This window comes from Felis catus, chromosome C2 (assembly GCF_018350175.1).
Source record: "Felis catus isolate Fca126 chromosome C2, F.catus_Fca126_mat1.0, whole genome shotgun sequence".
Taxonomy (NCBI): Eukaryota; Metazoa; Chordata; class Mammalia; order Carnivora; family Felidae; genus Felis; species Felis catus.
The window spans coordinates 119,685,739-119,711,200 of record NC_058376.1 but is presented as its reverse complement, the minus strand read 5'-3'; the positions used below and the strand labels follow the sequence as shown (position 1 = coordinate 119,711,200).

At 37.9% G+C, this 25,462-nt stretch overlaps 1 protein-coding gene across 13 annotated transcripts in view; it reads right to left on the bottom strand.

The window, feature by feature from the left end:
* SLC9A9 (solute carrier family 9 member A9) overlaps positions 1–25,462 on the bottom strand; it is a 693,980-nt gene that overhangs the window by 545,799 nt on the left and 122,719 nt on the right. The window lies entirely within an intron of this gene.

The window sequence follows — 25,462 nt, the reverse complement described above, 5'->3', positions numbered from 1 at the left end:
ATTCTGGAGCTACCCTACTGCTAGACATAATATATTCTTTAATTTTTCAAAAAACTTTGAATCAAGTTTCTGTTTATCTGTAGCAAATGCATTCTAAAGATACAACATTCCTTTCAGTGAAGGTTGAACTCAAGTAATAATCCTTGACTTTTAAGTTTACATACTCTGTTAGTATGCTCATGGTAATCTGGTAACTGTAAGCTTTCCTAATATTATGGATATATTAACAAATAGCAAAGAAACTTCAGAGGATTTTACATTCCTCAATTTAAAATTAGGACTGATACATGCGTTTTAGGGTAAATCCACAATTTACTCTTTAAACATCAAATGTGGGAGGTTTTACAACTCTTGTGAATCCAGTCATCTAATGGACTTTCATTTATTTATTAATACTTTGTTGGGTATGTATTTTGTACAAGACATTTCTAGATTTAAAATAAAAACAGTCCTGGCCCTATAGCTCAAGTTTGTAAAATGCAAACCCTTAAGCAAACAATCATAATACAATGTGACATGTGCTATGACAGTTAGTAAGCCCTCTGTGTTATATGAGTATAGAGAGAAAACGCTCTAAAGCCCTTTGAATGATGCAAAGCTTTAGATGAATCTTAAAAGGTCATGTAAGAGTTTTTCAGATAAGCTGAATCAGGGAATAAGTTGGGATCCAGGTTGCACATGTGGGTGGCAGTACATAACAGCAGAGCTAGCTAAAACTTCCCCAGGAATTGGAAGGATATATTCAATGTGTTGAATCAGAAAAATATGCAGCCCAGAATTCTTTATCCAGCAAGGCTGTCATTCAAAATAGAAGGAGAAATAAATTGTTTCCTAGGCAAACAAAAACTAAAGGAGTTCATGACCACTAAACCAGCCCTGCAAGCAATTTTAAGGGAGATGGATACTTTGAGTGGAGACAAGATGAAACAAAACAAAAAAGACCAAAAACAACAAAGACTAGAAAGGACCAGAGAACATCACCAGAAACTCTAACTCTATAGGCAAGACAATGGTAATAAATTCATACCTTTCAGTACTCACTCAAAATGTCAATGGACTAAAAGCTCCAGTCAAAAGACATAGGGTACCAAAATGGATAAGAAAACAAGACCCATCTATATGTTGCTTACAAGAGACCCATTTTAGACCTAAAGATATTTACAGATTGAAACTAAAGGGATGGAGAACCATCTATCATGCTGATTGTCATCAAAAGAAAGCTGGAGTAGCCATACTTATATCAGACAAACTAGATTTTAAAATAAAGACTGTAACAAGAGATGAAGAAGGGTATTATATCATAATTAAGGAGTCTACTCACCAAGATCTAACAATTGTAAATATTTATGCCCCCAATGTGAAAGCGCCAAAATATATAAATTGATTAATCACAAACATAAAGAAACTCATTGATAATAATACCATAATAGTAGAGGACTTTAACACCCACTTACAACAATGGGCATATCATCTAAGCAGAAAATCAACAAGGAAACAATGGCTTTTAATGATACACTGGACCAGATGGACTTAACAGATATATTCAGAACATTTCATCCTAAAGCATCAGAATACACATTCTTCTTGAGTGCACATGGAACATTCTCCAGACACAAACCTGCCCTCAACAAGTACAAAAAGATCAAGATCATACCTTGCGTATTTTGAGACTACAACACTATGAAACTCGAAATTAACCATAAGAAAAAAATTTGGAAAGACCATGAATACTTGGAGATTAGATGAACATCCTACTAAACAATGAATGGGTTAACCAAGAAATTAAAGAGGCAATTAAAAAGTGCATGGACGTCAATGAAAATGAAAACATGACAACCCAAAATCTTGGGGTGCAGCAAAGGTGGTCATAAGAGGGAATTATATAGCAATTCAGGCCTTCCTGAATTGCTTCCTGAATTCCTAAAGAAGGAAGAAAAGTCTCAAATATACAACCTAACCTTACACCTAAAAGAGCTGGAAAAAGAACAGCAAATAAAGCCCAATACCAGTAGAAGAAGGAAATAATAAAGATTAGAAAAGAAATCAATGATATTGGAAAAAAAAAAACAGTTGAACAGATCAATGAAACCAGGAGCTGGTTCTTCAAAAGAATTAACAGTATTGATAAACCACTAGCCAGGTTGATCAAAAACAGAAAGGAAAGGAGCCAAATAAGTAAAATCACAAATGAAAGAGGAGATCACAACCAACATTGGCAGAAACACAAACAATAGGGGCGCCTGGGTGACTCAGGTGGTTAAGCCTCTGACTTCGGCTCAGGTCATGATCTCATGGTTTGTGGGTTAGAGTCCTGCAGCGGGCTCTGTGCTGACAGCTCAGAGGCTGGAGCCTGCTTCAGATTCTGTGTCTCCCACTCTCTCTGACCCTCCTCTGCTCATTCTCTGCCTCTCTCTTTCAAAAATAAACAAACATAAGAAATACAAACAATAATAAGAGAATATTATGAGCAATTATTGCCAATAAATTGGGCAATCTTGAAGAAATGGACAAATTCCTACAAATATATAAACTACCAAAACTGAAACAGGAAGAAATAGAAAATTTGAAAAGACTATAATCACTAAAGAAATTGAATCAGTAATCAAAAATCTCCCAAGAAACAAGAGTCCAAGGCCAGATGGCTTTCCAGGGGAATTCTATCAAACATTTAAAAAAGAATTATAGCCTATTCTTTTGAAGTTGTTCCAAAAAATAGAAATGGGCAGAAAACTTCCAAACTCAGTCTACAAGGCCAGAATTATCTTGATTCCAAGACCAGACAAAGACCCCATTAAAAGGGAGAACTACACATCTATTTCCCTGATGAACATGGATTCAAAAATTATCAACTAGATACTGGCAAACCGCAACCAACAGTAAATTTAAAGAATTATTCACCATGACCAAGTGGGATTTATTCCTGGGATACAGGGCTGGTTCAATATCTGCAAATCAATCAAAGTGATACATCACATTAATAAAAGACAGGATAAGAACCACATGATCCTCTCAATAGAACCAGAGAAAGCATGTGACAAAATATAGCATCCTTTCTTGATACAAGCCCTCAAGAAATTAGGGATAAAAGGACCATACCTTAAGATCATGAAAGCCATATAAAAACACCCACCACTAATATCATCCTCAATGGGAACAACTGAGACCTTTCCCCCTAAGGCCAGGAACATGACAAGGATGTCCACTCCCACCAATGTTATTCATCATAGTGTTGGAAGTCCTAGCCTCAGTAATCAGACAACATAAAGAAATAAAAGGCATCCAAATTGGCAAGGAGGAAGTCAAACTTTCACTCTTTGCAGATGACATGATACTACTCTATGTGTAAAACCCAAAAGACCCCACCAAAAAGCTGCTAGAACTAATACATGAGTTCAGCAAAGTTGCAGGATATAAAATCAATGTACAGGAATCAGTAGCATTTCTATACACCAATAATGAAGCAATGGAAAGGGAAATCAAGGAATTGATCCCATTTACAATTGCACCAAAAACCATAAAATATCTAGGGATAAACATAACCAGAGCTTGAAAACTCTATAGACTGAAAACTATAGAAAATTTATGAAATAAATTGAAGAAGACCCACAAAAAAATCGAAAAACATTCCATGCTCATGGATTGGAAGAACAAACATTGTTAAAATGTCTATACTGCCCAAAGAAATCTACATATTCAGTGAAATCTCTATCAAAATAACACCAGCACTTTTCACAGAGCTAGAACAAACAATCCTAAAATTTGTTTGGAACCACAAAAGACCCTGAATAGCCAAAGCAATCTTGAAAAAGAAAACCAAAGTGGGAGGCATCACAATACCAGATTTAGCCTCTACTACAAAGGTGTAATCATCAAGACAGTATGGTACTGGCACAGAAACAGACACATAGGTCAATGGAACAGAATAGAGAACCCAGAAATGGACTCAGAAACATACGGCCAATTAATCTGTGACAAAGCAGGAAAGAATATCCAATGGAAAAAAGACCGTCTCTTCAGTAAATGGTGTTGGGAAAACTGGACAGCGACATGCAGAAGAATGAACCTGGACCACTTTCTTACACCATACAAAATAAACTCAAAATGGATGAAAGACCTAAACATAAGACAAGAAGACATCAAAATCCTAGAGAAGAAAATAGGCAACAACCTCTTTGACCTCAGCCACAGCAATCTCTTACTTGACAGGTCTCCAGAGGCAAGGGAAACAAAAGCAAAAATGAACTATCAAGACCTCATCAAGATAAAAACTTCTGTATAGTGAAGGAAACAATCAGCAAAGCTAAAAGGCAACTGATGGAATGGGAGAAGATATTTGCAAATGGCATATCAGATAAAGGGTTAGTATCCAAAATCTATAAAGAACTTATCAAATAATCCAGAGAAGAAATGGGCAAAAGACTTGAATAGACACTTTTCCAAAGACATCCAGATGGTTAACAGATACATGAATAGATGCTCAACATCACTCATCATCAGGGAAATACAAATCAATACCACAATGAGATACCACCTCACATCTTTCAGAATGGCTAAAATTAACAACTCAGGAAAGAACAGATATTGGCAAGGATGTGGAGGAAGGAGAGCCCTTTTGCACTGCTGGTGGGAATGTAAACAGGTACAGCCACTCTGGAAAATGGTATGGAGTTTCCTCAAAAAATTAAAAATAGAGCTACCTTATGACCCAGCAATCGCACTACTAGGTATTTATCCAAAGAATAGAGGAGTGCTGATTAGAAAGGACACATGCACCCCAATATTTATAGCAGCACTATCAACAATAGCCAAAGTATGGAAAGAGCCCAAATGTCAACCGACTGATGAATGGGTAAAAAAGATGTGGTATATATATACAATGGAATATTATTCAGTGACCAAAAAGAATAAAATCTTGCCATTTGCAACAACACTGATGAAACTAAAGTGTATTATGCTAAGCAAGATTAGGGAAAGAGAGAGAACAAGAGAACACTAGGACTGCAGACCATAGGCAGAGACCAAGCCATATGACTTCACTCATATGTGGAATTTAAGACACAAAACAGATGAACATAAGGGAAGAGAAGCAAAAATAATATAAAAACAGAGAGGGAGATAAACTATAAGAGACTCTTAAACACAGAGAAAAAACTGAGGGTTGCTGGAGGAGTGTTCAGTGGGGGGATGGGCTAAATGAGCAAGGGGCCTTAAGGAGGACACTTGTTGGGATGAGCCCTGGGTGTTATATGTAAGTGATGAATCACTAAATTCTATTCTTGAATCATTATTACACTATATGTTAACTAAGTTAGATTTAACTTTTTAAAATGAATGAATGAATAAGTGAATAAATGAATAAAAGTTCCTCAGGATTTATGTTTACCAATGTGTAGCATAGTTCTTGGGAAAGTTGGTGCTCAGCCAGAGATTGTGTTTCTTGGCTATCTTGTCTCTGGTTGGGTTCTCACCAACAGAATACAAGCAAAAATAATATGTGCCACTTCTGGAACACAGCTTTGAATGGGTAGGTGAGTTTTCCCCTTCTCTTTCCCATATATCTGATAGATGGAAACAAAGCCCCTATAGGTAGACAAAGCCACCAGACTGAAGAAGCCTGGGTCCCCAAGATACCAGGAGGGAGAAAGCCATCTGCCAACCAGGAACACCTACATTGGACTGCTATGTGAATGAAAAGTTAACTTCTGTTGTGTAGTCACTAAAATTGTAGTATTTTTGTGTTAACTGCCAACAGGATAACCTACTGAAGATTATGTATAAATACATGACTTAAGAAATCTGGTGGATTTAGAGAGTTAGTAGTGGTGTAAGAATAAAATAAATGGAGGGAAAGAGAGATGAGAGATAAGAGATGAGAGATGAGAGAGAGAGAGAGAGAGAGAGAGAGAGAGAGAGAGAGAGAGAAGGAGAGAACTCTAGGACAGCAGACCATAGGCAGAGGCCAAGTCATAAAGAAGTTCCTGGGTATGCTAAAAAAGTTTTTATTTTTAACCCAATTGTAATGTAAAACTATTGAAAGATTTTAGGCAGGAGTGTAAAACAATAAAATTTCTATGTAAGAGCTATCACTTTGACAACAGTGTGGAGAATTAAACAGAATGATGGGGGAGAATAAAAACATACTTCTTTCAAGAATATTTTTACATCATTCCAGCTTCAGTGTTTGGCCCACTCCTCCAATAACAGTGAGAAACATTGTATCCTAACCTTTGTTAGCAAAAGAAAGTAAGTGATGGATATGTAACCACTATGAATGCTTGATCCACCATAGAACAGTTGGCAGCCTTTCATGTTCCATGCCAATTGATTACAATAAAACTAGTCAGGAAAGAGAAGGGAAGACACATTATGCACACTGCCAGTAGTTTAGGGTACCTGTGAAGAACATCATTTTTCCAACACTCTTTGACTAGGAAGGATTCATTTTCTAAGTTATTCAGCAGGTACCATGAGTGATACTATGACCTCTGCTTGCTATTCAAGTGGGATATAAATAAGGAAAGCACAAGACACTAACTTCATGGGGCCTGAATAGAGAGAACCTATATTAATACCATTTAAAGTTCCCAGAAGGTGAGCCAATTATTTTTGCAATATGCTTTCAGTGCAATAACAAGAAGTAAACATGAAGTGTCCACTGTTTTTCCCCAAGCAGGGAACTCAATTATTTGTTATAGTGAATGCCTAGTACTTGGGTCCCTGTGGTTAAATTCATACAACGTCCCAAAACCTAAACAGCCCTGCCTGAACCTTTGCACCAGCTCTAGTCCCAGCTTTCAACAAGAGGCACGTTGGAGTAAATAGAGTAAGCTGCTTGCCACCAGAGGTGATCAGACGTAATGGCCATGACGGTGCATCTCTCAGACAGATCTCCTACTATGAAGGCTGCAGTTGACCAATGGTCTCAGCTACTGTGCTCTGGAGTCCATGACCAAATTCACTGAGGCCAGACAATGACTGAGTTCAGTAGGGGTACTAAGGCAGGGAGGCGGGGCTCCTCTGAAGGGTCACTATGGCTTAAGGATGCCCCATGAGCCTCACTAAACCTTTCTTAGAATTGTGCCATAGCCTGGGGCACCTGGGTGGCTTAGTCGGGTAAGCATCCAACTTTGGCTCAGATCATGATCTCGCAGCGCATGGGTTCTGGTCCTGGGTCAGGCTCTGTGCTGACAGCTCAGAGCATGGAGTCTGCTTCAGATTCTGTGTCTCCCTCTCTGTCTTCCCCTCCCCCACTTGTGCTCTGTCTCTCTCTCTCTCTCTCAAAAATAAACATTTTTTAAAAATTAAAAAAATAAAAAAAGAATTGTGCCATAGCCTAAACATTTTACTACATAGCCTTCTTTCCTTCCCCACCTCCACAGGGTATGCAGCTGCACCAGGGTCTGGCAGTTGTCCCAGAATTCAAAACTCCCTCCCCATTTTCCATCAAAAAAGTTTTTCCAATAGGTCTTTCACACAACTAATCTCTTCCCAGATTCTCCTTCTTGGAGGACCCAAATTAATACACTTGACAAAAGGCTCTAGCCCTGCTTCTCTTCAACCCCGCGTCTTGAGAGGAAGCAACATCTTGACACAGTGTAAAGGCCAGTGAGGATACTGCAGCTGAAAGTGTGCTCAGTTAACAAACACATACATCCATTTGTACACCCCCACTGCAGTAGCAGCAGCTGGAAAATCCTTAATATCTGAGGCCAGACACCTGCCTGTAGAGCCTGATAATGCATCTGACAGCCAAACGTCCACTCAGTGCTTTAGCTATATGTTGAAATAAATATGGAGTGTTGAGTTAATGCACTTCCAGCACAGTATTGTTTGAAAGCAGGTGAGAGATAAAGTATGATATCTGGTAGGAAGAAAATGCTAATGAAAGGGGTTGTTTGTATACCCCACAAAGACAAAGGATAAAGAAAGCAACAACCACCTATGCACAGAGGGAAACAAGAGACTGTCTGCTATAGTTCCATGGACACAAACCACCGTTCTCATTGGTAACCCATGAACTACGACCTTACCTTCCCAGGAGAAAAAGAGGCAGCTTGTCCCAGCAAAGCAATACCATGCAGCACATGTGTGCACAGGCCTGGTTCCAAATTATATCCTCACAAGCGTGACACTTCCCTGAGCTTTGCCCCCTAGCCAGCTGATGGTATCACCTTCTCCAAGTAAAAACTCCAGTCCAGATGCATCCCCTGCCCCTACAAGTTTAGGCATTTGGGCAACTAAGGCAAACGTTGTATATATGTGCTCTCCAGGGAACCCTGACTTCTCCCGAACAGCATACAAGCCCTAGGTTGAAGCTTGGACAACATATTTTATCTCTAAGGCACTCACAGTCCTACAGATTCTATCTCAAGTCCCACCTATGGGGGACCATGCTCTGATGCAGCCTGTGCTCAATGAGTTCCCTCATCTTTGATTTCTTATAGCATTCATAGTTTAAACCAAACCCTTTGTGGGCCAATTTAATAAAGGCTTACATTGTTCAGCATTGCTTTGTAGACCTTGGCTTTGTCTCCCCCACTAGACAATGAGACTGTTTACGACAGAGACTCTGTGCTATTTTTCATCTCTTTTTCCTTTAAAAAGCTACACTTTAGGCAGAATTGTAACCCAACTTTCCCTAAGTCCACAAACTCCCTTGGAGTCAGGAAGAAAATGATCCTCCAAGTTTATGTAATTGGTCAGTGACCAACATCTTAAAATGTAAAGAACATCACACCAAATGCTGTGATGTTCCTGTCCTGGCTGAGCTTGCAATATACCTCCCATAGCAGATGCCTGAAAGGCAAGTGACACAGTGATGTTTGCAAGAGAAGGAAGGAAGGAAGAAGGAAGGAGGAAAGAGGCTCATGGGCACTCAAAATGAGAAACATTTAGAAATATGAGCCTTGTCTTTCTGGACTGGCTTTCACTTCATTCTCCACATTGAAAATACAAGAAAACCCCACTCCTTCCTCCCTCATTCTGCTTTCATGCCACAGACACACAAGGCATTGCTCTGAGACTTGAATTACAAAATGAATAAGATATGGCCCTGACCCTAAAATATTAAAATATTTTAATCTTACAGGGCCTTTTCCTCTTGTCCAATATTGTGATCCTGATTTCCAGTGAGAATAAAGCACAAATGTTTTCTAAGGCTCTTCTCATATTAAGCCTGTATTTCATAGACAATCTGCCTGCATCTTGTTGATGATCATTCTACATGATGCTGAAGCATTTCCCAAGGGGGCTTTTTTAAGAGGAACATGGATGGGAATTTACTTGCATATATAATGATTATATTTATGTACAATGGAACAGATTACAGAATGGTTTTGAAAATAGTACTAAAATCTCTCTGTGATCAGACCTATGGTTGTGTTTATACATTATCACACACACACTGCCACACTGCATGGCAGCACACCGTAGGAGGCTCCCTTCAGAGTCTTTTTCTGGAGGAGTGGTGCTCCCCTGACATCACACAATGCAACAAGCCCATCTATACACGTGTCTAATCAGACTAGTTCATAGGTATATATTTAAATGCTACATGCTACTGGAGAGAATTTAGGAGCCTAAAGCAAAGGTACATAGTTACTATATGAAGATTGTAGAAGAACTGAGTTTTGTAAGTTCTTTCATTCTGTATGCATTGAATGGCTACCAAGAATAATGTAGATAAATGAGGCATTGCCCCTTACTAAAACAAGAAGATAAATCATTAAACTATATAATACTATATATCAACTTGATTAGTGTATCAGATACTGTTGATTGCCAACCCAGCATCCATCCTGCCTCTTTCCCAAAAAAGCCCTGATTTGTACAGCTAGCCACCCCTCCTCCCACAGCTATCTACTCAGGATAAGTTGACCTTTCCCTCAGCTCCAAGGGAGTTCCCTTTCCCCTTGCTGATAATCGGTACTGCAATGGCCATGTGACTCTATTCTGGTCAATAAAAAGTGGAGGGAAGCTAGCTAGGGAACTTCTTAGAAAAGCTTTGATATCCTAAGAGAGAAACAGAAGAGCAATGAGCTCTCTTATTCCTCAGAATATTATTGGGCCTAGTTAAGATACCAGGAACTTCCATACCCACGTTACTCCTCACCTGATGTTAAAGTCAGACTGGGAATAGCAGAGCAGAGCAAAGGAAAGAACCTGGGTCCTTGATAACAATAATGGGCTGCTGAATCAACCAGCCTTGCAGACTGTTCTCTGGAGTTCTAGTCATGGGAGCAATAAATGTCCTTATTGCTTAAGTCTGTTTCAGTCAAGGTTTCTGTTATTAGCAACTGCATGCATCTTTATATAAACTTTTCTTTTAAACAAGTTCTAACAAAGTTCTAAGGAATCCTAAAGGAGAGACCAACTAACTCCTTTCCCCAAAGTATTAGGGAAAGCTTTACATTGGAGATTCTTTTTTTAAATTATTTTTTAATGTTTATTATTTATTTTTGAGAGAGAGAGGAAGAGTGCAACCAGGGGAGGGTCCGAAAGAGAGGGAGACACTGAATCCGAAGCAGGCTCCAGGCTCTGAGCTGTCAGCACAGAGCCTGATGTGGGGCTTGAACTCACGAACCACAAGATCAAGACCTGAACTGAAGTCAGACGCTTAACTGACTGAGCCACCCAGGTGCCCCTAGGAGATTCTTAAGGATTTATAGGAAATCTCCAGGTAGAGTAGAGGACAAGGACTTTCTAGAAAGAGGAATTCATAAATCAGTGACCACAGTGCTAACCAGGTATATCAAGCAGTTTGGGAAGGCTGACTAGGGCAACTGAAATCAGGGACTGTAGCACACCTGAGAAATAACAGAGGGTGTTCAAGAAAGAGAGATGATTGGCAAAAAGGTCTTGAGAAAGAACCATGAGAGATTCTTGTTGGAAGAGAGATTTGCTGTGGTTTCCAGAAGAGGTAACAGCTTTGGAGACAATCATCTTAAGGGAGAAAAGAAAATTAAGGTATGGTAGGGACATGGAGAGGAAGTTAACATCAGAATTTGTCTTATATTTCTGTGAGGAAAAATTTAGCAAAGAAATTTGAGTACAGGAATGTCAAGATGACGGTAATAAAATTAAGCCCAAGGAAGAGTATTGTTTACCATTATTAGTACTTTTTATTATTAGTGTGAGACTCTTTAAGGCAGGGAATCTGGGATACTATTTCAGTCACCCAGATTCAAAAAATATGAACTAGGGATTCAAAATGTGGAAACAAAGAAGAAAAGGGTCTGACAAATATTCTAAGGAAGCCAAATCAGTGGACACCATTAACTGTGTGCAAGATAGTATTCACATATATTAAAGTGTCATCTCCACAACTTTTACATTTTTACTTGATAGTTATGTATCTCACCCCTACTCAGTCTTATCAATATTGTTATCAGAACACTGATTTAGAGAAATGATATGGGTTTGCATATCAAATATTGCATGCATTTCCTTTTAGCAGTTTAGTTTTACACTGAGATTAATCATAGATAGAACCAAAAGTAAAAATATGCAATGCCTTCTGATTATTTAGGGATTTCATTCCTTCTCTGCCCTCCCACCAATCTTCTAAATTCAAAGGACTTAAGGAAAGTGTGGGTGTTGCTAAAAGGGACACAATTTATTGCTCTGTGCTGGTTCACTATCAACTTGTTTTGGTGAAGAAAAAAAATCCTATAAGGGTTTCAGAACAGGTCTGAGGCAAGAGTAAAAGTAAGGGGTCCATGAACTGTCCTACCTTAGGAAGCCTCATTCAAAGTTCTGTCTTCTCACAGGTTAGAGTCACATGGGAAATGACAAAAAGACACAACCACCGGATCTTCTACCACAGCAAAGTGTCCAATGTTTTTCTCCATCCTTGGTTTATACCAATAATGCACATAGGCACACACACATGCACACAACATACACAGAGATACACACTACATATTTCACAGCACTCTGGGGTTCTCAACATAGGATTATAGACAACTTTTCTCTAGAAACTATCTCAGCCACCAGCTTATATATAGCTCAAACCCTTTGCTGCAAGCATCTTAGGAGATTTACAGAAGAAATATAGATATGTAACTAGGTACATATTAAAACAAAATTATTTATAATGTTTACACAAAACAGTCTATTTTTTTGTTTTGTTTTTGTTTTCTGTAAAACCAGAAGGGGAAACATTATAAACAAATATAAATAGTGAAAAAGGAGAGGGGGGTGGGGAACTCTCTAATAAGTGAAGATTTTCTCCCAGGCCTCCTTTTCATCACAGGATAGTAATGTAGTGAGGAAGAGAAAAGAGACGAAAGTAAAGGATACAAAACTAGGAACCACATATTGAACTTTATTTTCCTAGTTCTGAAACTTTAGTGTATCAGAAGTCTCTGGAAGCTTTGTTAAACACAGACTGCTGGACTCTGCCTCAAGTTTCCTACTCATTAGTGGGTCTGGGTTGGGGCCCACATTCTTGCATTTCTAAAAAGTTCTCAGGTGATGCTGTGAGAAGCACTGTCGTATAAGACAACAAATAATTCCCACCATTATGAGTGCCACCACAGTCCTAGAACTCTGTCAAAGTCCAAACCACCTCATGCTCATGCACACAGGTTTCATAGAGCATAGAGAGCCCAGAGGCATAATTAAAGATTCTACCTTCAGTCTCTTCCAAATATTCAAGTCAATTAAACTAACAGATGATGAAAGCCATTTTGTATGATTCATATGAATAAGGCACTTACAGAAACTTCCCCCACCCATTCTGACAACCACAGATATTTAAAACAAGCATAAGTGTGGACTTGCAACACTGCTTTTCCTGATGCTAGGGCAGGTGTTTCCAAGTCAGCCTCATCACTCTCTGTGGGACAGTTTAACCCAGCTTCTTGGCATGGATGTACTTTCACAATATTGCTCCCATCGAATTTCCCATGCTGGGCTTTATGCTATGACAGGATAACATTTCTGAGGCCTTAAGGTAAAAGAAAAACTTAACTACTTGCCTCATTTCCCCACTGCTGACTACCTATCAACAGCAGAAGCTTTCAAGGTGGTGTTTTTGCCAATTATTCTGTGCAGCCTTAGCCAAAGTTGTAAATTTTTGGAATTTCTTTTCCCTTATATGCAAACTGAATGAAGATCATTGTATTTTGCATGGATGTCCTGAGGATTAGCAATAATATTTATACTTAAGATACCTCAGTCTCTATCTTTCTTCTGTAAACTTTCTAAGATACCATCACCTGGCACAGAGTAGACATTTATTAAATAATAGAAACTCTGGGGCGGGGGGACAAGACAATGGAACAGCATGGAAGTTTTTTCTGTGTCTCGTATCCATGAAATACAGCCAGACCAACACTAAACCATCCTACACGCCTAGAAAACTGATTGGAGGATTAACACAACAATCTGCACAACCTGAACCACAGAATTCAGCAGGTATGTGGCACAGAGAGGTGAACTTGGGGAGCGAGAAGCCACGGTGGGGAGGGAGCCACTTTTGGGGGCAGAGAGAGAATGGAGATGGGGGGTGGGGAGAGAATATGTGAAAAGCACCCCTCCCCCAAAGCAGCTGGAGAGAAAGTGGAAAATTGGAAACAGCCGCAGGGACTAAACTAAAAAGGGAGAAAGGAGAGGGTTTAAATTCCATTAAGACTGTAAACAAGGGGAGCGCAAAGTCACCCAACTCTGCAGCTCGATACCTGGCAGTGCTCTGGTGGGAAGGGTGAATCCCCAGGAACAGAGTGGGGTCCGGGAGGTTCTCAGGCCACACGGGGAGAAGCAATTCCACTGCAGGAAGTACATTTGGTAGAGGCTGTGAGGCAACCTGGGCCCAGCAGACCCCAGAAAATGGCCACATTAGATGGTGCTAGAACAAGGTCATTAAGGGTGAAGCCTGGTGCCAGATGTGTGTTGTGAGTTTCCATAATCCTGAAACACTGCTGCTACACTATCTCGCGAACTTTTTCTGGGGTGGGCTGGCACCTGGCCGCAGACCCGGGGCACTGGCAGCAGCAGGGTCCAGCAGGCATTCCTGGGTGCAGCCAGCATTCAGCCATTGCTCATTTGGCCCTTGCTGGGTGAGACCCTCCCACAGAGGGGTCGATGGGGTCAAACCTGCAGTCTTTCAGAAGTAAGGGGCTAGGGAAAATAGCCGCATCTGAGACAAAACTCGGGAGAGAGGTACTGCCTGGGGCCTGGTCACGGACAGTGAAAAAGCGGGGAGTGGATGACAGCTGAAGACAGAGGATGGGTGCACGATTGTTGACGGGGTAAACAGAGTTCCAATACTAGAGACTGGGCAGCTGGGTGACGTCATTTTCACCACTCCCGAGCATGCGTATACGCACCTACCTGCACCACAACAATCCAACTCAGCAGGCTAGCAGCGCCATCTAGTGGAGAATGGAGCCATTATACTAAGCCCCGCCCAACTGGGCCAACCTGGCGCTTCAAGAAAACAAGTCTCATTGCCTACTTAGTTTATGGACTATAAAGCACTTCATAGTCTAACTTCTAGGGGAAAACGAAGTAATTTCAGTCCTATTTCAATCTGTTAGCAGATCTATCCATTCACTTTTTTTCTCTTTTTCACTTCTTTTTCTTGAATACAGAAACAGAAAAAATTCATTTTTATTTTTAATTTTTATTAAAAATATTTTTCTTTAATGTTTTACCATATTTTAAACTTTTTTGTAAATTTTGCGAATTCTATTTTACTTCCTTCATTTCATTTTAGTCTCCTTCAGTGTATTCACTTTTTCAAATTTTCAAATGATTTTCTTTTTTTCTTTTTCTTTTTTTCATTTCTTTTCTTTTTCTTGAACACAGAGAGAAAAAATTCATTTTTATTTTTAATTTTTATTAAAATATTTTTCTTTGCATTTTTTCTACTATATTCTTTACTTTTGTGTAAATTTTTTCAAATTCTATTTTACTTCCATCATTTCATTTTTGTCTACATCAGTGTATTCATTTTTTCAAAGTCTCAAACGATTTCCTTTTATTTTCATTCGTTTTCTTTTTCCCCCTTTTTTCTCTATCTATCAAACCACTTTCAACACCCAGACCAAAACACACCTAGGATCTAGCATCATTTACTCGATATTTTTCTATGTGTGTTTTTAATTTTTTAATTTTAATATTTTTTAAAATTTAATTTTTTTACTTTTAATTTTTCTAACTCATTAATTCATTTTCTCCCTTAAAAATGACAAAATGAATGAATTCACCCCAAAAGAAAGAGCACAAAGAAACAACAGCCAGGGATTTAATCAACACAGACACAAGCAAAATGTCTGAACCAGAATTTAGAATCACAATAATAAGAATACTAGCTGGTGTCAAAAATAGATTAGAATCCCTTTCTGCAGAGATAAAAGAAAAAAAACTAGTCAGGATGAAATAAAAAATGCTATAACTGAGATGCAATTACAGGTGGATGCTGCAGTGGGAAGGATGGATGAGGCAGAACAGAGAATCAGCAATATAGAAAACAAACTTATGGAGAATAATGAAGCAGAAAAAAAGAGGGAGATTAAGGCAAAAGAGCATGATTTAAGAATTAGAGAAATCAGTGACTCATTAAAAAGGAACAACATCAGAATCATAGGGATCCCAGAAGAAGAAGAGAGAGAAATAGGGGTAGAAGGGTTATGTGGGAAAATCATAGTGGAAAACTTTCCTAACCTGGGGAAAGACACAGACATCAAAATCCAAGAACCACAGAGGATCCCCATGAGAGTCAATAAAAACTGACCATCAACAAGGCATATCATAGTCAAACTCACAAAATACTCAGGCAAGGAGAGAATCATGAAAGCAGCAAGAGAAAAAAAGTCCCTAACCTACAAGGGAAGACAGATCAGGTTTGCAGTAGACCTATCCACAGAAACTTGGCAGGCCAGAAAGGAGTGGCAGGATATTTTCAGTGTGTTGAATCAGAAAAATATGCAGCCAATAATTCTTTATCCAGCAAGGCTGCCATTCAAAATAGAAGGAGAGAGAAAAAGTTTCCCAAACAGAAATTAAAGGAGTTTGTGACCACTAAACCAGCTCTGCAAGAAATTTTAAGGGGGGGGGGGCTCTCTGAGGGGAGAAGAGATGAAAATATAAATAAATAAACAAACAAACAAACACCAAAAGCAACAAAGATTAGAAAGGACCAGAGACCACCACCAGAAACTCCAACTCTACAAGAATCATTAAGGCAAAAAATTCATGTCTTTCAGTACTCACTGTAAACATCAATGGACTCAATGCTTCAATCAAAAGACATAGGGTAACAGAATGGATAAGAAAACAAGATCCATCTATATTCTGTTTACAAGAGACCCACTTGAGACCTAAAGACACCTTCAGATTGAAAATAAGGGGATGGAGAACCCTCTATCATGCTAACGGTCAACAAAAGAAAGCCGGAGTAGCCATACTTATAGCAGACAATCTAGACTTTAAAATAAAGACTGTTTCAAGAGATGTAGAAGGGCATTATATCATAATCAAGGGGTCTATCCACCAAGAAGACCTAACAATTGGAAACATTTATGAGCCAAATCTGGAAGCACCCAAATATATAAATCAATTAATCACAAGCATAAAGAAACTCATTGATAGTAATACCATAATAGTAGGAGACTTCAACACCCCACTCACAGCAATGGACAGATCATCTAATCAACAAATTAACAAGGAAACAATGGCTGTGAATGACACACTGGACCAGAGGGACTTAACAGATATATTCAGAACATTTCATCCTAAAGCAGCAGGATATACATTCTTCTCCAGTGCACATGGAACATTCTCCAGAAGAGACCACATACTGGGACACAAAGCAGCCCTCGGCAAGTACAAAAAGATCAATCATACCGTGCATATTTTCAGACCACAACACTGTGAAACTCAAAATCAACCACAAGAAAAAATTTGGAAAGGTAACAAATACTTGGAGACTAAAGAACATCCTACTAAAGAATGAATGGGCTAAACAAGAAGTTAAAGAGGCAATTAAAAAGTATATGGAAGCCAATAAAAATGATAACACCACAACCCAAAACCTCTGGGATGAAGGAAAGGTGGTCATAAGAGGAAGTATATAGCAATCCAGGCATTCCTAAAGAAGGAAGAAAGATCTCAGATATACAACCTAACCTTATACTTTAAGGAGCTGGAAAAGAACAGTAAATAAAAGCCAAAAACAGAAGAGACAGGGAATAATAAAGATTAGGGCAGAAATTAATGCTATCAAAACCAAAAAAACAAAAACAAAAACAAAACACAGAGCATATTAATGAAACCAGAAGCTGGCTCTTAGAAAGAATTAACAAAATTGATAAACCACTAGCCAGTTTGATCCAAAAGAAAAAGGAAAGGACCCAAATAAATAAAATCAAGAGTGAAAGAGGAGAGATCACAACCAACACAACAGAAATGAAAACAATAATAAGAGAATAGTATGCCAATAAAATGGGCAGTCTGGAAGAAATGGACAAATTCGTAGAAACATATACAATACCAAAACTGAAACAAGAAGAAATAGAAAATTTGAACAGACCCATAACGAGTAAGGAAATCAAATTAGTAATCAAAAATCTCCCAAAAAACAACAGTCCAGGGCCATATGGCTTTCCAGGGGAATTCTACCAAACATTTAAGGAAGAGTTAACACCTATTCTCTTGAAGCTGTTCCAAAAAATAAAAATGTAAGGAAAACTTCCAAACTCTTTCTATGAAACCAGCATTACCTTGATTCCAAAACCAGACAGAGACCCCGCTAGAAACAAGAACTATAGACCAATTTCCTTGATGAACATGGATGCAAAAATACTCAACAAGATATTAGCCAACCAGCTCTAACAATACATTATAAAAATTATTCACCACGACCAAGTGGGATTTATACCTGGGATGCAGGGCTGGTTCAATATCCACAAAACAATTAACGTGATGCATCACATCAATAAAAGAAAGGACAAGAACCATATGATCCTCTCAATAGATGCAGAGGAAGCATTTGACAAAATACAGCATCCTTTCTTGATAAAAACCCTCAAGGAAGTAGGGATAGAGGGAGCACACTTCGAGATCATAAAAGCCATATATGAATGACCCAATGCTAATATCATCCTCAATGGGGAAAAACTGACAGCTTTCCCCTTAAGGTCGTGAACAAGACAGGGATGTCCACTCTCACCACTGTTATTCAACATAGTATTGGAAGTCGTAGCCTCTGCAATCAGGCAGCACAAAGAAATAAAAGGCATCCACATCAGCCAGGAGGAGGTCAAACTTTCACTCTTCACAGATGACATAATATTCTATATGGAAAACCCAAAAGATTCCACCAAAAAACTGCTAGAATTGATTCATGAATTCAGCAAAGTTGCAGGATATAAAATCAATGCACAGAAATAGGTTGCATTCCCATACACTAATAATGAACCCACAGAAAGAGAATTCAAGGAATCGATCCCGTTTACAGTTGCACCAAAACCCATAAAATGCCTAGGAATAAATCTAACCAAAGAGGTGAAAAATATATATGTTGAAAACTATAGAAAGCTTATGAAAGAAACTGAAGAAGACACACACACAAAAAATGGATAAAGATTCCATGCTCCTGGATAGGAAGAACACATATTGTTAAAATGTCGATACTACCCAAAGCAATCTACATATTCAATGCAATCCCTATCAAAATAACACCAGCATTCTTCACAGAGCTAGAACAAATAATCCTAAAATTTGTATGGAACCAGAAAAGACCCCAAATAGCCAAAGCAATCTGGAAAAAGAAAACCAAAATGGGAGGCATCACAATTCCGGACCTCAAGCTGTACTACAAAGTTGCAATCATCAAGACAGTATGGTACTGGCACAAGAACAGACACTTAGCTCTATGGAACAGAATAGAGAACCTAGAAATGGACCCACAAACGTATGCCCAACTAATCTTTGACAAAGCAGAAAAGAATATCCAATGGAATAAACATAGTCTCTTCAGCAGGTGGTGCTGGGAAAACTGAACAGCAACATGCAGAAGAATGAACGTGGACTACTTTCTTACACCAGACACAAAAATAAATTCAAAATGGATGAAAGACCTAAATGTAAGACAGGAAGCCATCAAAATCCTCGAGGAGAAAGCAGGCAAAAACCTCTTTGATCTTGGCCTCAGCAACTTCTTACTCAACACATCTCCAGAGGCAAGGGAAACAAAAGCAAAAATGAACTACTGGGACCTCATCAAAATAAAAAGCTTCTGCACATCAAAGGAAACAATCAGCAAAACCAAAATGCAACCAATGGAATGGGAGAAGATATCTGCAAATGATGTATCAGATAAAGGGTTAGTATCCAAAATCTATAAAGAACTTATCAAACTTTACACCCAAAAAGCAATCCAGTGAAGAAACAGGAAATAGACATGAATAGACACTTCTCCAAAGATGACATCCAGATGGCCAACGGACACATGAAAAAATGCTCAACATCACTCATCATCCAGGAAATACAAATCAAAACCACAATGAGATACAATCTTACACCTGTTAGAATGACTAACATTAACAATTCAGGCAACAACAAATGTTGGTGAGGATGTGGAGAAAGAGGATCTCTTTTGCATTGTTGATGGGAATACAAGCTGGTGCAGCCACTCTGGAAAACAGTATGGAGGTTCCTCAAAAAACTAAAAATAGAAGTACCCTACGACCCAGCAATTGCACTACTAAGCATTTATCCAAGGGATACAGGTATGCTGTTTTGAAGGGACACATGAATCCCCCAATGTTTATAGTAGCACTCTCAACAATAGCCAAAGTATGGAAAGAGCCCAAATGTCCATCAATGGATGAATGGATAAAGAAGATGTGGTATATATGTACAATGGAATATTACTTGGCAGTCAAAAAGAATGAAATCTTGCCATTTGGAACTACATGGATGGAACTGGAAGGTATTATGCTAAGTGAAATTAGAGAAAGACAAATATCATATGGCTTCACTCATATTAGGACATTAAGAGACAAAACAGATGAACATAAGGGAAGGGAAACAAAAATAATATAAAAACGGAGGGGGACAAAACATAAAAGACTCATAAATATGGAGACAAACTGAGTGTTACTGGAGGGATTGTGGAAGGGGGGATGGGCTGAATGGATAAGAGGCACTAAAGAATCTACTCCTGAAATCATTGTTGCACTATATACTAACTAATTTGTATGTAAATTAAAAAAATTAAAATGAAATTAAAATAAATAAATACATAAATAAATAAATAAATAAATAAATAAATAAATAAATAATAAATAAAGGAAGCCTTCTAGAGCTAAATGTGTGAAAGAGTATGGGTTTTATGGTCCTGGGCTTAAAGAAGCTCAGCTTGCTGTTGGTTCCACCAAGTCACTTCATGTCTCTTATGTGCCAGTTTCCTTATATTTTCTTTTCTTTTTTCTTTGCTTTTCTTTTCTTTCCTTTTCTCTTCTCTTCTCTCCTTTCCTTCTTTTCTTTCTTTCTTTCTTTCTTTCTTTCTTTCTTTCTTTCTTTCTTTCTTTCTTTTTCAAGAGAGAGCATGAGCAGGGAAAGGAACAGTGTGAGAGAGAGAGAATCTCAAGCTGAGCATGGGACCTGACATGGGGCTCAATCCCATGATCCTGAGATCATGACCTGAGCCAAAATCAAGAGTCAGAGGCTTAATTGCCTGAGCCATCCAGGAACCTCAGTTTCCTCATTTGTAACATGAAAATGTTATACCTACTCCCCAACACACACACATGCACATACAAACACACCCAGGTTTGTGATACCCAGTGTCGCATGGAGCCAAACTACCAAGGTTTGAGTGGCTATGGCATATCATAGGTATGTGATCTTTGATAAGTTATTTGATTTTTGTTGTCTCAGTTTCTGCATCTAAAAAAAGGCTGTTGTGACGATTAAATGAGTAAACACATGTAAAGCCCTTATGACAAAATAGTTCACATAGTAAATGCTATTTGTGTTAGCTATTTTCACTATTATATTTTGATGTAATAGATGTTTAACAAATGTTGGTTCTTGATATTTCCACTTCTTTAACCATATAATTTTAATTCAATTTAGACTATAATAATATCTCCGTAAACAGTTTGAATCATAGATTCATTTTCTTGATGTGTACAGTCATTACCTTTTAATACACTGAGAGGGGAATCTTTTGAGGAATCATAATAGTTTGCACTCAGGGCTTCCTCTGTAGCTCCTTAAAGATCCAGAAGCACAACAGAATGTATAGGAGGTTATTTTCTTAAAATCAACTTTTGAAAACCTACAGAGAGCAATATGCCTTGAAATTTTTCATTTTTTCAACATTTATTTGGCTAACACTTTACTGCACAGAAAATCTTGCCCTGATCTCTGAAGCTTCTTAAAGTCAACCTTTTTACACTAAAGGGAAAACAAGTTTAGTTCACTGGGCTCTTGACCCTAATTAACTTTGCTACAGATCCCTTCAAATTAAACCAGAACCACTCTGATTTTCACATGACACGCATCCATAAGCCCCTGAATCTCAACCTGCTCTCCCTGTTCTGATGGTATAACTTGCTCTCCTTACCTTTCTGACGGGAATTCAACAGCATTTACTGAGCACTCCTTACAAAATCAGAGCAGGACTAAAAGAACTAAGAGTGGTAAAATAACACTAACTAAAATGCTGTCTGGAAGAAAGGCCTGAATATCATTATAGGCTGGTAGGGTTCTGGAAAGAAAGCTACTGGTTTGGTTGGAGTGACTGAGAGATGCCTGACAGCTGAAGTTAGTCTTTGCCTAAATTTTGAAGGACTTTTGAAGCTGGAAGGGAGCTTTCATTTTTTCCTCTTTCTGCAGATAAGAAGAACAAGGCCAGAGATTAAGTCACTTGGCCAAAGTAATGCATCTAGCTACTGGGGAAAAAAAAAAAAGTCATCAAGATTGAAAAACCCAAATCCCCAAGAGAGAATCAAATGCTTTCTCCATTAAAGCATACCACATTTGAATAAGTACAAAGCCTCAGAAGAGCCTTCCAGGCAGGGGGAGGAGGGCAAAGTGGGCAAAGTGGCAGTAAACAACTCCTATGGGCCTGGCAGTCAAGGAGTCAGTGCTGGACAGGAGCAGAGCAAAATGGATCAGTAGGGTGGAGCCCCATCATGTTCAGCAGCACAATTTTATCCTGAGGAACTTCCAACTAGTGCCCTATGATTTTTTAAGAAAGATAGCTTTTAAAACCTTAGTGATTCACATGTAACTGCATTATCTTTAAATTTCAAACAAACAAAAAAGCTATTGAGTGAATTATTTAACCTTATTGTATTGTTAAGTATACTGTTAGATGACAAGACATAGTTTACATAGTTTAATATGGCATAGTTTGATGAAATCAAAATCTAAACTTTGTGGCTTGGAATTTCTTGGAATTTCTTTTCTGTCCGCTAAATAGTGAGCAAATTTCCACATGAGTTCAGAGACTGTCCCTTATATTGGAAGGCCATAAATCAAAGATAGACTTCTAAGAGGTTTGAATTGTTCTGTCCCTAAGCTTAGATCCCAACCCTCAAAGGTATGGCATTATGAATGTCCTATAAAGTATGAGAGCCTCCAGTGATGTGTAATGAAATTCTTAATCCTATCGGGGAATAAGGAGAGATTTTTCTTTTACGAACTATGAGCATGGGATGGGATACAGGGCCCTAAGTGAGCAGCACTAAGTGCACCAGCTGCTGTCAGTCAATATTTTGGCCATTAATAGTCATTTAAGCTATTAGTCCAATTTAAATGACTATCATCATGGCTTAAGATATAAACCAGTTATAGATTTCAATCCTTAAATTTTGAAATAATGAGAGCCGCAGAATGTCATGAAACACAATTACCCATTACTGTTCCTCATGAAGCAAAAATATGGTTGTAATGCTGTTACTGATTTTTAAAAGCATCCTAGGACCCTTAATGTCAAAAAAGAAGATATTTTTCATATAATAGATTATTTGTAGTTGGGAGTATCAGACTGATCTCCAATGAACACAGAATCAAACTGAACACTACACATGATTTTTCTTGGCCTCCACAACCCCTCATAGGATATTTTAAGGTTAACAACTTGGAAATTGTTTCTATCAATAACTATAAGAGAGCAATTAAGTGTTCTATTTGATAACTTTTCCCCTCATTTTTCTTGAACTGCTCATTTCCTAAGTCCCTGCTCCTTAGAATTTTTAAGTTGGATTCCTGATCTACTGATAAAATGCATTAACATCTAATCTTTCTTCTAAAGGATATTTGACACATTTCAGCAGAATAACCAGCAGAAAGGCAGAATGTCTTAGTAGAGATGGAGGTTGAATCCCAACTCAGCAGCTAATTACATGACCTTCACCTAGCTAAGTTTTCCTTCCCTTGCCTGTGAAATTAAGATATTGGAATTATGATCTCTAAGACTCCTTCCCAATTTGTGAATTTCAAATTCATTTATAGGCATTGGGCACTTCATTCACTTGGCATTTCCTTTCCCCTTCTCATTTAAACGTGTTTATTAGAATGTCCAATCTTGTTCCTCTGTTGTAGTTTCAGACTATTTTATCACTGATAGAAAGTCCCCAATAAACAGTTTAGATACAATGATGAACAGGAGCCAACTTTATAGACATGTGTATGTATAAAAGCAAATGGACCTTGCTATGAATGACTGTTCAGTTTTGGGGAAGTTAGTTCACTGCTCTGAGATTTAGTTTCTTCCTCTGTATAATGAGGGGGCTGGAGAAGATAACCTCTATGATCTGCTTAAATTTCAACAATTATAATTCTTTACCAACAACAAAAAAATAACACTAAAATAAAAGTATTTTCATTCATTTATATAGTTTAAGATAACTCAAGGATACTCAAAATTTTAGTAAAGGAATAGTTATGCATACATATGCATGTTTTCATAATTTTTATAATCATTTTACTTTGCATTGTTTCAGAATTCGCTTTCAATAACTTACATATAAGAAATTCAGAAGAATGGAAATCACACAACTTAATCCCACTCTTACAAACCACAAGCCTTAAGAATAGCAATTTAAAGAAATGCTATCTGAACCATTCTGCAATACACTAATATTTTATGATTTCAACCTCAACTTGAAAGTATTTCATGAAGTTTTTAAGAAGTAAAGGTAATCTGGGACTTTTTTCAGGCTCAAAAGTAAAAGTTGCACTTATATATTATGAGTACAAACTATGGTTGAATTTTAATAAATCATCAAAAATTTTTTTTTTAATTTTTTTTCAATGTTTTTTTTTAAATCATCAAAATTTAATCAAATATTTACAAAAGAATGTATCCATCATGGATTAGCTGAAATTGGTAAAATGAGTCATAGTTTAACCGTATTCAGTGCCGTGAAGAAATCTTCTAATAAAGGTTTATAATTTAAAAATCTGTGTTGTTATACAAAACCATATATAGCCCTTTAATTTAATGCCAAGAATTGCATTGTTTCTGGCTTCTCAGATTACATCCCATATCCTCTTTGATTATTTATTAGCCAAGTCAAGAGAAAGATCATGGGTCACTGTGGATGGAGAAAAGCAAATGACTGGTACCTCGGGCTTTACACCTGACAGAACCGCTTCCTTTCTGTTTGACATTTTCTTCAACCTGATTGTGTTTTCCCCTCAAATGAAAGTTTTGTTTTTTGCTTTAAGACCCTCAGTACAAAAGAATTTAACTCTGTGCTCGGAAGGGATCAGCACATCAGTCTCCTGAAAGAAAATATACTGCTTAGCCTATAACTTTAAGCTCCTAGCTCAAGTATCTCACCGTGGAATCTAGTTTAGGCATAGAATTTCTTACAGTCTCAAATCATGACTGTACATTATTATCATCACAACATCACATGGTTAGCATATAAAATTGATCCTGTGCCCTGAACCTCAGGGATATAAAAGGCTTTAAGACTTCCAAAATGAGGGAAGAAAAATATAAAAGTACATTTTTTGCTATGAATTATAGCAATGCTTCACTTGTTTGCATTGTGTTCAAAGTTCCTATCCATTACCAAGCTGAGATAAGAATAGTATAGCAAGTTTTAGAACTACTGGTGTCTTGCATTGTACTTTCAAAGACGAGAGTACAGCATGGATAATCTCTGCACATTTTACTAAACTTTCTGAAAGGAATGACACGGTAAATTGTACAGAAAGAGCAATACTTCAGGAGTTTAAAATATTAAATGCTTTTTCAGATCTTTCCCCCTACTCCCCGCCAAAGGCACATAGCATATAATATTAAAAATGACAGTAATTATAAATTAGAAAGTGTAAAATCAGGCTAAGAAATGAAAAGTATTGCGTAAGGAAACTTTTGTATAAGAAAATAAAACATTGCCCATATAATTAAAATGGGTTTGGATACAGTTTTTCCAATAGCATGGGTGGGGTATGTTTCTGCCAGTTTCCTTCTTGAAACTAGTTG